Here is a 14,986-nt window from a genome sequence, read left to right on the forward strand (position 1 = left end):
AAAACTAAAACAACAATAAACCCAACATCTACATCTAAAGTCGAGTTTAAAGGCCAGTTTAAAACCCAATCCCCTGTGTGGTGCTCCTCACACTGTTAGCAGAACGAAACACTGAAGCTTCAGTTTCTAAAGGGCTGCGTGGAGCTCTTTTTCTCCCTTTTCAGTCTACGTTTATGTGGAATTTGCTTTGCGTTTTGAAATCAAAAGGCCTAAATTCAAAGAAAAAAAAAAAAAAAATCTATCAGAATTCCAGCAAGGCACATCGTCACTGTGCTGCCCTTTGCAAAATTGAAGCCGCCTGTGCTGACCACAGAAGAACATTTGCAGGCTGATCTCTGCTATGTGCAGCTCACCACATACCCTCGTATGGTGTCATCCAGGCCACAGCTCTGCCCACTCCCCTTGCAAAGCTGGAAAGGGGACAGCTGCTAGTATGCATGGTGAGGAGAAAGTGGGTGGCCAAAGGCTGGAACCCGGAGTTTGCTCCAGCGTGATGTGAACTCAGACAAGTTCAATGTGGTTTGCTCGGCAAAGGTTAGGCAGCTGTGCTCACATCCACACCTTCCCTAGGTAGTAGGGCTTCTTTTTTAAATTTTTTTCCTGATGAGCTAAACCAGTGTCTTACAACATCAGTTTTCAGTTTGCAGCCTCATTAGAATGAATTCTAATTCTAGTTTTACTGTATTCTGGCCCACACCTAATCCACTTTTTCATACCAATCTGCAAGAAATATTACAGCCAAGGACTTCACGCCCAAACTTGTTGACTTGAGCTACTTCAAAGGTCAATATGTTTGTGTTCACACAATGGCTTCTGCAAAAAAAAGTTATGCTTCCTAATGTTATTGTTCTTTGAAAATGTATTCCAGCCTGCACGGCTTTTGCACTGCATTTCAGTAGACTGATTAGTAAGTGGTGAGTGATGCCTGGCCACAGCAGCAGCCAATGGCTGTGCAGAGCTGCAAGTTAAACTTGAAGGGTCTTGTTGTACAGAGATTTAATCACCAGCCAACAGCTCTCAGAAGCTCTAATCTACATAAATTAGAGTTATATATGTAACACTGAACATTTACTTAAACACTCTTAACTCTTTAGTTCAAGGGTATTTTCCTGACAATATAATATTTAGTGGAAAAAAAGCAGTGGACAGCATAACGTATTTACAATGCTGATGCAGAAGTCTACATACTGCTCTGAACACAGACTTAAACACACACTGTAGACCGTACTGGTAGCATCATCTTTATCACATTTTCCCCAAGTGTGTCATCACATATTTCCACTTTTGGAGCTTGGTACAGTTCTAGCTCCTTATGTTGAAATTATCCAAGACCAAACTCTATCTCACACTGATATGGAATCAATGGAAGGAGAAGATCTTAGACAAAACAGTTCTGTCATCTCTGAAAACAATGTGAAAGAGAAGATTAATGCTTTTAGTTTGAAAACCTTTTGCATCTACAAGCTAGGGAGCAAAGTGTTGAAATTTGACAGGACATGGCCTAGCATATTTCACTTTTCTTATGAAAAGCCACCAAAGCCTGCCAAACACACAAACATCTGAATCAGTAAGTCTACATGGGCTTATTGGGGTTTGCATCATTGTCATTGCTCCAGAGACCCTACCTGTCCTGGAATCTGGCCAAAGATTCAGCAGGGATCCTCTGCAACTGAAGCTGCGGGTTGCACTAGTCTCTGCAAAGTCATGGCATTGGCATGAAGTTCTCTCACTCCTGTGTTTTCAGTTACTCATATTAGTCTTTAGTCATTGAACTATTATCCCCATAGTTTTAATCCTTATTAAAGCTGTTATCAACACCTCTGCAAGTAATGCAATGCCCAGCTTGGCCTGATTGATATTGACCTGTGCAGAAACCTGATGATGAGGTTTCCCACGTGCTTGAAAGCTCCTGTTGTAGCAGGAAAACAAGAACTACTGAAAATGTAGGCATAGCCCTGGATGTTTCTGAGCATTGTTCTTTGGGCATGTATAGGAAGATTTACAGAGACCATCTGGACTTATTTTGATTCTTATCAGCAGCAGAGGTTGGTTGTTTTGGGGGGGTTTTTTCCCCCCCTTTCTTTTCAGTTCTCTTTAAGTGACTCATCCACTGATCTTTAGCCACAGCTTTCTGTCTTTGCCAGAATAAGCTTCCACAGAGCAGTATACCCACGGCGGAGGGAGGGGGAAACTTAATTGCATCTCCAGCTTTATATGTTTCATGCAAGAAACATCGCTGTTTTAGCAATGGGCATTTCAAAACGCCTTCATTTAGTTCCTCTAAATTATATTTGCCCAGGTTTCAAGAGCCAGAAAAACCTTTTAGGAAGGACAGAAATGGTTCAGGCAAAGTTACTTAAGTAAAAAGGACTGTAGCTTACTTATAACTCTTTTTTTGTTTGTTTGTTTGTGGGGAAAGGGAAAATTCATTAGGAAATAAGAAATGAATAAAATCTGAAATTTCATCACCTTGATGAGGTCACACTTGATGAGAAAAACAGGAATAAAGGTTTGTATAGAAGTGCACAGGAAGGGAAAAGGAATAAAAAATTAACTAGAAAGTGACCGAGTTAAAGTTTCAAGACATGTGCTCAGTAGAAAATACCAAATACTGTATTGTGTTAATGGAAAAACATTCCTATCCTCATGCACCAGAAGAGTCAGAATTACTCACCATCTGATGGATCATCAGACTTCGCACACTTTTAAAAGCTCATGCATCTCCCCAGTTAATAAAGTATTTTGTGTAACAATCACAGTAAATACATGGAAGATGACTAAAAAAGTAAGGCAATTCATACTGTGTCACATATGTAACAGGCCAGAAAACAACAGACTAACATGTTAGGTGGTTACATTTCCACAATAAATATTTACTAAAAATATAAATAATAGTTATTGATGTCAACTACTGTTATGCAGAACATTGCAAAGGAAGGAAAGTTTGAAGCACTTATGAATTTGCTCAGTGACAGCTAAAGAAGTTAACTCATTCCTACAATATATCAGCATATAGCTACAGACTTCGGTTTGTCATGAATATGGGGTCATTCAGATGCAGAGACAGGATGTACCATTCTCAACAGAAAGGTCTGCCAGATATATCCTTGTAGCCCCATTCGCGTTATACAGTGATAATTACAGATGGCTATGGATGAAATGTTTGAATATTTTGATACAGCAGCAAACTACTGAGGGAGTATGGTGAGTAATTCTGTATAGCTGAAATGTTGATCCAAAACATTTATTATTTGCATTTTAAAAATAATTAATAAAAGGCACATGGATACAAGATTTTTCTTGTCAAGCTTGGGAGAAAATAGGTAAGTTAATGCCATGTGACCAAGATATTCCAAACTAACTGATCATTTTAGGTGCCAAAGCTGACATGAATAAAGGACCTTATTTACAGGAGATACTGACTACCAACCTCCTGACAGACAAATCGCATGAGATACGAACTTAATTTTTTTTTTTTTTTCCTGTATTTTGGCCTTAACAATATTCTGGACTTTGGTTCTGTTTGTAATGATTGGTCTTTTCGAGAATTAATACACAAATATTGGTATCTTAAATATTAATGTTTTATTGAGAGGAATCAGGTAGATTTCTTCTGGTCAAGACCAGGGTAGGTGATATAGCCCAGGCATGTCTGATATAACTGAATCAATAAGAAAACATATCCATATTACCAAGATTTATCCTTTATGGATGTATTTGTAGTAGTAGTGTATATTACTTTTCTTCCAAATAGCAGATGAACTCTACAGTCCTAAGTATTCCCAGTGTCCTCTTCTTCCCTTTTTACAAATTATCCCTTTCACTCTCCGGTTTGATTTTCTGCTAAATATTTAATTCTTAATCTTTTTCCAGTTCAAATTCCCTTGACTGTAGCATGCGGCTTTTCCAAGCTTATCAAGAACAGTACTCATACAGAATACCAGCAACATAGATGTTCCTTACATCTGAAATACCCACCAAACATCTAAGGGAGAAGTCTCTCTTGTAATGTTTTCTGTTTTAGTTAGAAAATCTAAAGCCAAAATGCCTAATAGGCCACTTTCAGGGACAGGGCAAAATTTCCTGCTATTAACACCAGAGAAAAAGAGGCTCCATGCATGCTAAAGCCCCACAGTACTCAAGCTCTATTTTTATCCTATGTCCTCAATATGGAATGACAGCCATGACACTAAGATTTCCATTCCAGCCTAATCTCATATTTTTAAATTGTCTTGATTTTCCCATGGAGATGTACTTTCACACACACAAAACGCCACAAAAAACCTGTATGCTTTGCAGAAGTTGTGGAACTGTTTTGGAGAAAGTGGAAACTAAGCCAAGCCATTTGAGTCAGAAAGTTTGAAGATTAAAATCTTTCTGACTGTTTGCAAAGTGGCTTGTGCACTGGTAGCTTTGGTAATAAGAGTTTGCTAAAGATAGTTAAATTATAAAGCCTTTATTCACGAATTACTTGGCAATGTTTGCTTACATCCTCTAAAGAATCTAGGCTTTCCCATTTTGCAGGATGTGTTAGAACACAGTAGCTCCCACCCTAACTGTTAGGGTTAAAAATAAGAGTCTTGATCTACCTTAACTTGCACCTGTGCAGTTCAGCCCATTCCAGTGCAAACTGAGGGGAATCTGTTAACATGCTCAAGGGCAAAGCTGTTGGTTTGAATAACAATATAACTGACCAAGACAGGCTGGAAGAGTGGGCTCACTGGGCTGTATTAAGGGAAGCACAGCCAGTAGGTCAAGGGACTATTTCCCTTTATTCACCATTTATTAGGTCATATCTAGGATACTACATCCAGTTTTGGACCTGCACCTAGCTTGAATTGGGCTCTCTGCCTTCCTATGACTTAGTGTCCTGGACAGTCTCCCACACTGCTTTCTCCTTGTTGACCTTCATATTGCAAAGGTATAGGATATATTTATGGCTGGTTAGAAAGGAGGATGGAAATCTCCAAAAACATTATACAAGGAAAGTTAAAAACCAGCCCACTGTGCAAACAAAACCTAGATAAGCTATTTTAACATTTCCCACTGCTATTACTGTGCCATTTATGTTGTGATACACACAAGACTGATACATTACAAAAGCAAATCACTTTGCAAGGTAAAGTAGCATTCTCTTAAGCTAGATGCCTCTGTTGTCAGCCTTTTTATGCTTCTAAAGGGAGTTTCCAACTACTAGATGACAATAATTTAACAATAGGCATGTGCCTGGGCAGATAAAAGCAATTGGCTGTATCTACAGTTGACAAAGGATCCCATGCAACTATGACTTCTGTATTTGGGAAGACCTCTGCCTAGCACTGACCGTGCTTGCCTGACTCTCCATACTGCCCATTACTTCGTGGTATTGTCATGGCTTCATTCTGCTTGGACTATACTGGGATGTATTGGAAACTCCTGGAGAGCTGACTGTTAATCTCTGCAAACATTATGCTACCACTACCACAGAAATTTGAAATACTCTGTTTAAGTTTGCCTTTTATACACACAATGCACCATCTCTGGAAGGAAAACAAAACAAAACAAAAAAAAACCCAAACACATAACAAAAAACCCCCAGCCAACCAAACAAAAACCAACAAAACCCAAACAAATGGTGAAACAGCCCATTGGGACTAAACTGATGGCTCTGCTGGGAGTAGATCTTAGAGGACACTTTTGGAGACAAGTGCTTTGCTGGTGATCAAACCTTATTGTTCAGAGGGAAAAGTGTTGCACTTGTGATCATAAGGTCTCTTAAAATCCATAGGACCTAACGATGCTCACTTACATTGGAGAGATTAGTTAGACCCTTGCTCAGCATAGCAGCTGTTCCTAGGAATGACTTGTTATTCTTCATCAGCTGCATGATGACTTTGCCCAGGTCACAGCACACATTTATTTAATCCAAAGACTCTGGCCCAGTATAACCACAGCTGGCTTGAGAACACTTCATCTTCTACTGCAATCACAGAGACAGAAAATAGTCCTCAGTTTGGCTGATGCCTTTATAAAACATTGCTTCCAGATAACTTCTCTTGCTTGGATAAAAATTCATGTTTGGCTTTTACAAAATTTGTTTAGAAACATACAAAGTTTTTCAAGCAAAAGCACAGTATCATGCAACTCTATTTGTACATAGCATCCAACTGTCTCCCTGTGTTGGGACACAGATGTTCTGCAGGCATGGACGTGTTGCATGTGTACTTGTAGGTACACAGAATTCATCTTAGGCATTATCAGAAGAGAAAACCTTCAGCTACTTGTGTAGTGAGAAAGTATGTATAGCTAGTGTTGTTTAGCCACCTTAGTGGCCAAGTGGACATTGCACAGGGTGGGGTGAATTATGCTGGTTTTCTCCCGGTTTCCATAACTCATCTTTCCTACTTCTGTCCTCTGTCTTCTCTCTCCAAATTCAACTACTATTTTTTTTTTAATTTGCATTTTGAAGAGCTTCTTTATTATAAGTACTATAGCTGTGTATAAATTTTGTGATTAGATTGGTCATGCTTACAAGCTCCTTAATTTAAGCATAATTTTAAATAACCCATGCTTACATATTCTTTTCAAAGTTGTACAAGTTATATGCAAACATAATTTTCTAAAAGATTTTTTTTTTCCCCTGCCTTTGGCTGCTTGGTAAGAAATATTTGTCAGGATTTTTTGACATGAAGTGTTACAGTGAGGTAATTTTTTCCTTTTAGAAAAAGTTATTTTCAGACAAGTTTTGAAAGAATTCTACAGATGAGATTTATATAACTATGCGATTGATTTTAAAGGCAGGCAAACAAGAAAATTGAAGTTCACTTTGTCTACTCGTGCCACATAGAGCAGTAAAATATTTTATATGTACATACAAGAGAGTTGGTTTTGACACAGAGTGATTCCACAAAGAAGGAGAATTTACTTTGGCTTTTCAGCAAGAGCTACATTAAAGGGTTTCAGTGATTCTCTGTTCACTTATTGACTCATTAAAAAGCCACCACTCCATCTGACTGACCAGCCAGCATAAAGGAAGCTAAAATTGTATTAAGTACTAACATAATCTTTTCATAAAACTGTACTAAATAATTTAAGTCACAATAAACAATGATAATAATTCAGGTGCCTCTCTCTCTGTATATTCCTGATGAGAACCACCGCAAAGTCTTTTGAATCCAAAACACAAAATACAGCTGCTTTCATTCCTAGTGATGATTCATCGTTGAATAGCTCCCAAGAGGAAGAACTATAGTACAGTGGAATCAGGACTCACCAGTGTAATCATGAAAGATCACTGTCAGGATGGAATTACTGTACTCCATGTACTCTCTCACATTAAAGGGAAGACAGTATGTTTTACTAGCTGTGAGCATCTTGCCAGCAGATCCTTTGCAACATTTTGTGGCACTGTCTTAAGAGCTGCTCTACTGCAGAGGCTGTGCTTAATCCCACAGGCATAAATCCTAAAGCCTCAGGCAAGTATTTGACTGATTTGACAAATTCACAATGGTTTGAAACAAGAGGTTCACAAAACAGTCTTCAGAGATTCAAAATGTGTTTTAGAATTGAACCAGATAATTAATTGGCGAGTGTCCTCTCTGGACAGGGTGTTCTTATGGATAAGAGTCAGTCAACGTGCCTAATCCCACCCTAACCATGTCCTACAAGATGTGTCCCACTCTCCCACTGTGTTCTCAGTGATCTACTTAGGTAGAATGGAGTTTTCTAGGGGACAAAGTGGCTTTAAATTTAAATTTGTTCCTCAAGATTTTAGAAATTCAGAAATACAGAAAGCCTGCCATTTAGTTCAAAAATTGGATGTTTAAAATAAGACAAAAAAATAATTACACATTCATTTGGAAAGGAAACTTATAAATCTACACATTTTCCTCTTTAATTTTGTCAGTATTTAGGATTCGAAATCATTAGATTAGTTAAGATCATGTTGCTGCAGCAATTTGCAAAACAGACAAGTACAGGTCTTAGAAGAAAAAGGAGAGCGGATAATGCTATAGAATATTTTAAGCCCCTTTAAAAAAAAAAAAAAAAAAGAAGAGAAAATTGGAAAATTTTATGTGTAGCACCTTAACATGAGTAAAAGTTGCTGCTGGCACAGACAGAACACAAGAGGAGAAACAACAATGTAAGAAGGTATTATTTAACTTACAAATCCTTACAGATGCTGCAAAACACTTACAGTGTAAGAACTCTAGGCAAGATTAATGTCTTATGCCAAGTACTAGACAAGCCCTAAGATACTATCCTGAAGAACTTACAGCATGGATTCAGGTAACTGGGAATTCAAAGGTGAGCAAACAATTTCAGTCTTAGACAAAATACTGCAGTGTCCATTCTGCACAAATCTGAGACAGAGAAACAACTCAAACCTCCTCAAACACTTGAAGCTATTTTTCCCTCTACGATTCTTCTGTTTTATCTTTTCTTGGAGAAACAACCCCTACAATAACTGCATAATTAGAAGGTGCTTTCAAGAACAGTTGCAGACAACCTATTACAGCAAATGGGAAAGTCTGAAGCAAGAAGCTGAATTCCCCAAAGAGCTACTGGAAAACACAAGAGCTAGCCATATACCCATTTGGGATATGAAAGGCTTTGCAGTCCTTTCCACTGCCCGAAAGGGACTATCTGACAGAACGAATGAGGTGTTCCCTAGCAAAGACAACCACAGTTAGTCACTAAAATATTTTCCTGACTATGAAAGAATAATGTGGTTTTAAAATGTCCAACTGATAATAGTAATAGCAGTTTGCTATTTGGAATATGCATGTTTTTCATGGGAACAAGCACAATAATTCTGTATAGATCTTTAATTTCATACCACAGATGTTACTTGAGCAATTGTGTAGCAACTTCACAGAAAAATATCGACAGTACTTGATTATTTTTTTTTTAATCCGTAAAGCTTACAAGATGATGTTAAAAGTAATTTTGACTGGATTAAAAAAAAAAAAATAAAATCTTTCTGTAGCAGGGTTTGAGCAAAGCAAACAGAAACTGCTGCCTTCAGAGACAGTGGGTATAAGCTTCTAATACCAATTTAATGTTTTATGCACTTGACACTATCCCTACTGTATCTAGGTATTCCTCTTACTGGCATGCTAGCCATTTGCCTGCTGTTCCTTTCCTTTCCTGTCACCAAAGTCTGACCTGGCCCTAGGGGTTTTACTGCTGAATTTCACAACCATCTGGTCTTTCAGCCCTTATAATCAGCAACACCTTTTACTACTAGTGTTTCTGATATCTATTACTACCCTTTCTACATAGCATTTCTTTTCCTAGCTAATTCTCTTTGAAATGAGCTTCCAATGTCTCAGTAAGTCCACACCCATTTTTTTTTTGTTAAAGATTTTAAAAATAAACAAGCACCCCCCCCAACTCCTCCCTCCCCACCCCACCACCCCCAAAAAACCACAGCCCCAAACCAAAACCAACCCCAAACCCAAAACCATTTCAGTACTCTTCCACCAAAATTACGGTCCTGGGAATGGGGAATTGAGGAGTCTTCTCCCTTTCTCTTTCCCTGTAAACTGTACATACTCTTCAATCTTCATGAGTTTCTCACTGTCTCCACTCTCTAAGCATCAGCTGGTTTGTAGCCACATTTCCCCCCCCCCACCCCGATTTTCAGATAGCATCCCTTAGTCTCCCTGCAACTAAGCCTTTGCAGAACGTTCAAGATTAAACTGTTAAAATTCAATTTTCTGTTTCAACATTGCCAATATTGGTCTTTTTCTAAGTCCATCCACTTTGTGTATTCCAGTTCGAGTTAAGCTCCTTATGCTTGTATACAAAGAATGTGGAACATGCCGCTTTCTCATTACAGCATTCATTACTGCATTTCTGAAATACTAACATTAATCTAGCAGTTTACAATTTCAAGTTGTTCACATTAGCCATCTCATTTCATATTTGTTTTAAAAGCCTTTATTGTTTTGGTTAATCTGTTATTTATTTTGGCAGCTCTTCTATAAAAATTCATTGCAAGGGTACTGTGAGATTTTTGTTGGTTTTGACTGTGTCTCCACAGTGCAGCATCCATTTGGACACATACATAGGAATTATTACAGCATTGATGATCAGCTATATCCCTCTCAAACATACTTCACTTTACTGAAAGTTCCATTCTTTTACCAAATCCTAATCATGCTTCCCTTAGTCTTTATTTTTGACTGCTGAAAATTACCTGACAAATACTGAAAGTACACTGGAAAAGATAACATGCAAGTCTTCTGGTTTAGTTCCTGTTCCCTCCTGTTGAGGTTTTGTAGCATTAATTCCCATGTTCAATCCCAAGGGGAAGACTGGCTTTTTACTCCATTTATGATGTTATCTCTTGGGGACAAGGGACAAGTTATACTTGTTATTTAGAAAAGGGCCAATTAAATCTATAAATCCCCTGGAACTACAGTACTGAGTCTTATATCCATTTAGCCCATTGTGTTTTCAGCTCTGCAGGAAGCCCACAGGAATAGCTGGCATATTTTCCCAGCAAAATCCTGAGTATTGAAATCTTGAACTTGGGTCTTATTTCAGTGCTGTAGAACATAATTTCAGGTTTATATAAAGAAAGTCTGAAGTATTTGCAATCTCAGCAGCCATTCCTTATGAACAGCTATTACCAGAACGGGTGACTTAAATTTAGATGCATTAAAAATCCTGACGGTGAAGTTGCCCTTTCCCCAACACTTCAACAGATTAATAGTTTGTAGCTGCTTTCTTTCTTGACCAAAGCTATAGTTTGCTTGATGTTAAAGACAATGCTTCTAAAGCAAAGTAAATGGAGTATTGTCAGCAAAACTCCCAGCTAGGTAGCTGACCCTTTGCTTTCCCAAGAAACACAGAAAGAGGAGGAACTTTGGTACTTTCAGCAGGGAGCTGACTAGCAGGACAAACTACAACTTACTCAACTGTCCCAAGGAAACATTGGCACAAGGCACAAAATGTCAGTGATGGAATTCGTAAAAAAGACCTTGAATTCTACATTAATAAGAAAAAGAATATGCCCACTGTCTAAGTCATTGGCAAAAGAGATACAGTCAACCTGTTCCCCTGTATCAACAAGTATTAGAAAACTAAGTTGTGCAACGTGATCTATGCAACAGCCTTGATGCTTTCTTTATATTTATCTCAATTCTGTCTCATGTAGGAGCAATTCCATATTAGACATCTGTTTAACTGGTGATATTGTTATCCTCACTTCCCACCATGTTAGGGCTGCTTGAAGGAAATTACCAATACAGTACAGTAATATCACGGGGCAATCGCATTATCTTCAGTAAGCGCTGCCAGGAAAGAGAGTATCTGGCACTGGATTATTTTCCTGTCCTTGTATGTTAATCCGCACAGCAAACTGGCTGATTCGCTACAACAAACTCCAACGTAGAACCTCGGTAGCTGTATTAGCATAACGCTGTAGCTGAGTTAAGACCACCTGCCAGGAGCATCACACAGCACCAGACAGCTTCTGGCCAAAGCTGAGCTCTGACAGCCAGTTTGAGTGAGGACGAAGGAGTTCATGTCTGTATTTGCTAGTGTTAACATCGCTGTACCCGGCATAATGAATCTTCTAATGCTTTTTTAATCTGTGGAATACTTCTATCCTATTTCCCCATGCAGAATTTTCAAAGAAGGCTCAGTATGCAAAATATTATCTGAACCATGCTGGTTTGCTTCTCAGTAAGGTGACCAGAAGCATGCCGGAAATCACAATGTCAATGTTCATGTCAAGATATGTCCATACTGAATCTCCTTTCTTTTTTTTTTAATTCCTTTTCTCTCTATCTTTGTCCCACCTCCTTTGTATAGCCCACATTTAGATTGACTGGGCAGCACATCTGTGACTTATTTTCCTTTCTCTTATACCACCAAAATAATATTTTCTCCCAAAAAATATATACCAAAGCTTATACACAACTCATAATACTCAGTTACGAATTCACTTAATTAGAAACTACAGAGCAACAGTGAAAATCAGGTAAGATTAAATATTAAAAAAAAAAAAAAAAAAAAAAAAAAAAAAAAAAGAGACACAAGCTCTTAGTTTGTCATTGGCAGAGGTGTTATTTGCAGTAGGCTCATTTTACCCTGGATATTAAGACTTGAATTAGGACAAACATTGGATGACTGCAGCATAATAGCATCAGACACATCAAGGACTATAAAGAATTTCTCATGGTCTTTTAAAAGAATTTTCTCATGATCTTTTGAAAGAACATCTGGGCTTGCTTATGCAGAGATGTTCAGGAAAGACTCAATTAGCTATGTAAGGCTAATGAGTGTAAGTTAAAACATATTCAAAATCCAAATAGGATCATCTGCAAGGGGATTTAAGATGCTGCAGCTCATAACCACTAATCCTTCACCAATCACTGAGTCATCCATAGCTGTCCTAAATATTTCCACACGGAGCGAGCTACATTAAGAAGAATCCTGTATTCCCCCTCTGGATTCTACTGATTACTGATCTCCACAAAACAAGAGCTAAAGTCTTATCAATTGCACTATTCAAACCACAGTATTTCACTTTTTACACTGGAAAAATTTACTCTTTTGTAAATTAAATATGACTCACCAAAAGCCTGTATGATACTATCAGAAAGTGAGTAACAAGACATTGTTTATTGTTGCACTAATATATCCAGTCGTGACCCACATCAAAACCATTTTGCATTTTCTCCAGCAAAGCTAAACTTCCAAAACAGGGGATAGAAAAGTGTTTACTTATATAAAACAACTGTTTAACAAAAGGAAAATACATATCCAAAACCACTCAAACACCAAGCTTGTTGGTCTGCATTTTTATTGCTTTAAGGACATTTTTGTTTTCATGTTTTTCTCAGCACAGCAATCCCAACAAACTGGGCTCAACAGGCTCCACTAAAATATAGTATTCATTTATTTATTTAATACTGAAAAAAAGTCTTGTGTTTTCAGGAGCAGAAAGAAACCCAGAAGGCAGTATCACAATGCCATACAGCAATGGAAAATTTTGTATCTGACTACCTAACAATAGATTTCAGCTTTACAGAGATAAGCTTGTCCCACAAAATGTAAAAGAAATCCTGGCCCTAATAAACAAAATATCTCTTACAGGTATTTTGACTTTTGAGTTCAGAAAAAAAGAAAAGTGTGGTGGCTTCAAAAACTCACAAAAAATACATGGAATGTTTTTTACTTCAGTTGTCACTTTTCTTACTTCTTTTTATTGTATTCTCAGATAGTCTATGTAATTTTATTTTCTGCATTTAATACATATCTTGCTTGCACTATTTTCATGAAACCTTGTGTCAAAGCCTGTGCTGCATATAGCTATGCTGAAGTTTGAGAAAAGAGGAAGGATAAGCAAGCCACTGAGGTCTACCTCTCTAAGATTACTGGGATCCTGGAAATACATGCTTATTCTTCCTGGCAAGAGAAATGCACATTCTGTTAGCAGTAGTTGTTTGACTAACCAGATATAGAAAAACTTAAAGCACCAATGGGCAGCATTGTGTCTCCAAGTATAACGATATGAGAAGTACCAGCAGACTGACTAGAGAGTAAAATATTTGACATGAAAAATGACAAAGATGATGAAAATCACCACTTTTTTTTTTTTTTTCAAAGAGCTGCTGCTTTCTCCCAGCATGATAATAATGCCACAAAAGGTGGGTTGTTGTTTGTTTGTTTTTTTTAACACAAAAAACACAAAACCCAAACAGCGTGACTATGACTAAACTTTTCAGAGTTTTGCACCAGACATACAAGAATAAATTTCCAAACTCAGAATATTACTCTTCCATATTGAAATGGAAAAACAATTGCTCCAACAGAAACCTACAGTCTTATTAGACTGACCTCAACAGTACGTGAGATTCAGGTCAGATTTTAAGAGAATATTTTAAAAAATTGACATGACTGGAAAATAAGGAAGAATGACCTCACAAAGATGCATTGCACCACATTAAGCTAATATCTTTTGTAAGACAAATAGTATTTAAAGTAAAGGAATTTAAATAGATCTACTTTTTCTATATTATACTAAAGAATTTAATGTTGCATCATATAGTATACTGCTATTTGTCCTGGATTTCATATACAAAAGTGATTAGGAGGGGTGAAGTTTGGCTAAATGGGAGGTAATTAGCAGTACTGTTGAAGGAGGAAACAGGACTCCCTAAAAAGTTAGTTATAAAGCACATTTTTATAATGGTAGCACTAAGTAAAATGTGGAACTCTGAGTTAAAGCTAGGCACATTACCAGAAAATATGCAAAGTACCTATCAAATTTGATATCTCAACAATAGGTACAATAGAAATACAACTAAGCTAAATATAAGAAAATGTAAACCTGTGCACTTCAGGAATAACAACAAGAACAAACTCACTAGTTAAAACCAGAGGAGGATTAAAACCTGTATGCAATAGGCAATCACAATAGTAGTATGAACCATCAACACCAGTTGATGCAGAACTGGAAACTTCCCCCTAATATTGAACAAGCAGAGTGTGGATTGTTCTTGTTCAAGAAAGATAAATTCAAATAAGGATAGACAAAGATTTTTAGATTATGGGAAAATAGTCCAGGATTTTATAGGGTGAAACAAAATTTTGCTTGTTCCATCTGATGAAATAAAGACTAGAAAGGCTTTCATTGGCATCTAGAAGTTTATCAAAGGTATTAAATGCTGGAAAAAAATAAAAGAACTGTTTAGATATAAAGTACAGGTTACATCTAATAACAAGAGGAAATAGGGGTAAGTTGCCATGAAAAAATGTAGCCTAAAATCATTGGAGGGGGGGTGCATTTGATCCATTTAGGAACCATCCATTTTCATTTTATTCACGATTGTTGAGTGAAAACATCAAGACTGCACTCACCGACTCTGGAATGCTCTTCCAGCCCTGTGCTGTATTTAGACAGCGGCATGCAGGAGTGCACAATTTCAAAATAAAAATGTGAGTTTTCAAATTGGGAAGGGGTCCTGTGTACACAAATAAGTAAGAT

This window comes from Chlamydotis macqueenii, chromosome 6 (genome assembly GCF_036417535.1).
Source record: "Chlamydotis macqueenii isolate bChlMac1 chromosome 6, bChlMac1.mat, whole genome shotgun sequence".
NCBI lineage: Eukaryota > Metazoa > Chordata > Aves > Otidiformes > Otididae > Chlamydotis > Chlamydotis macqueenii.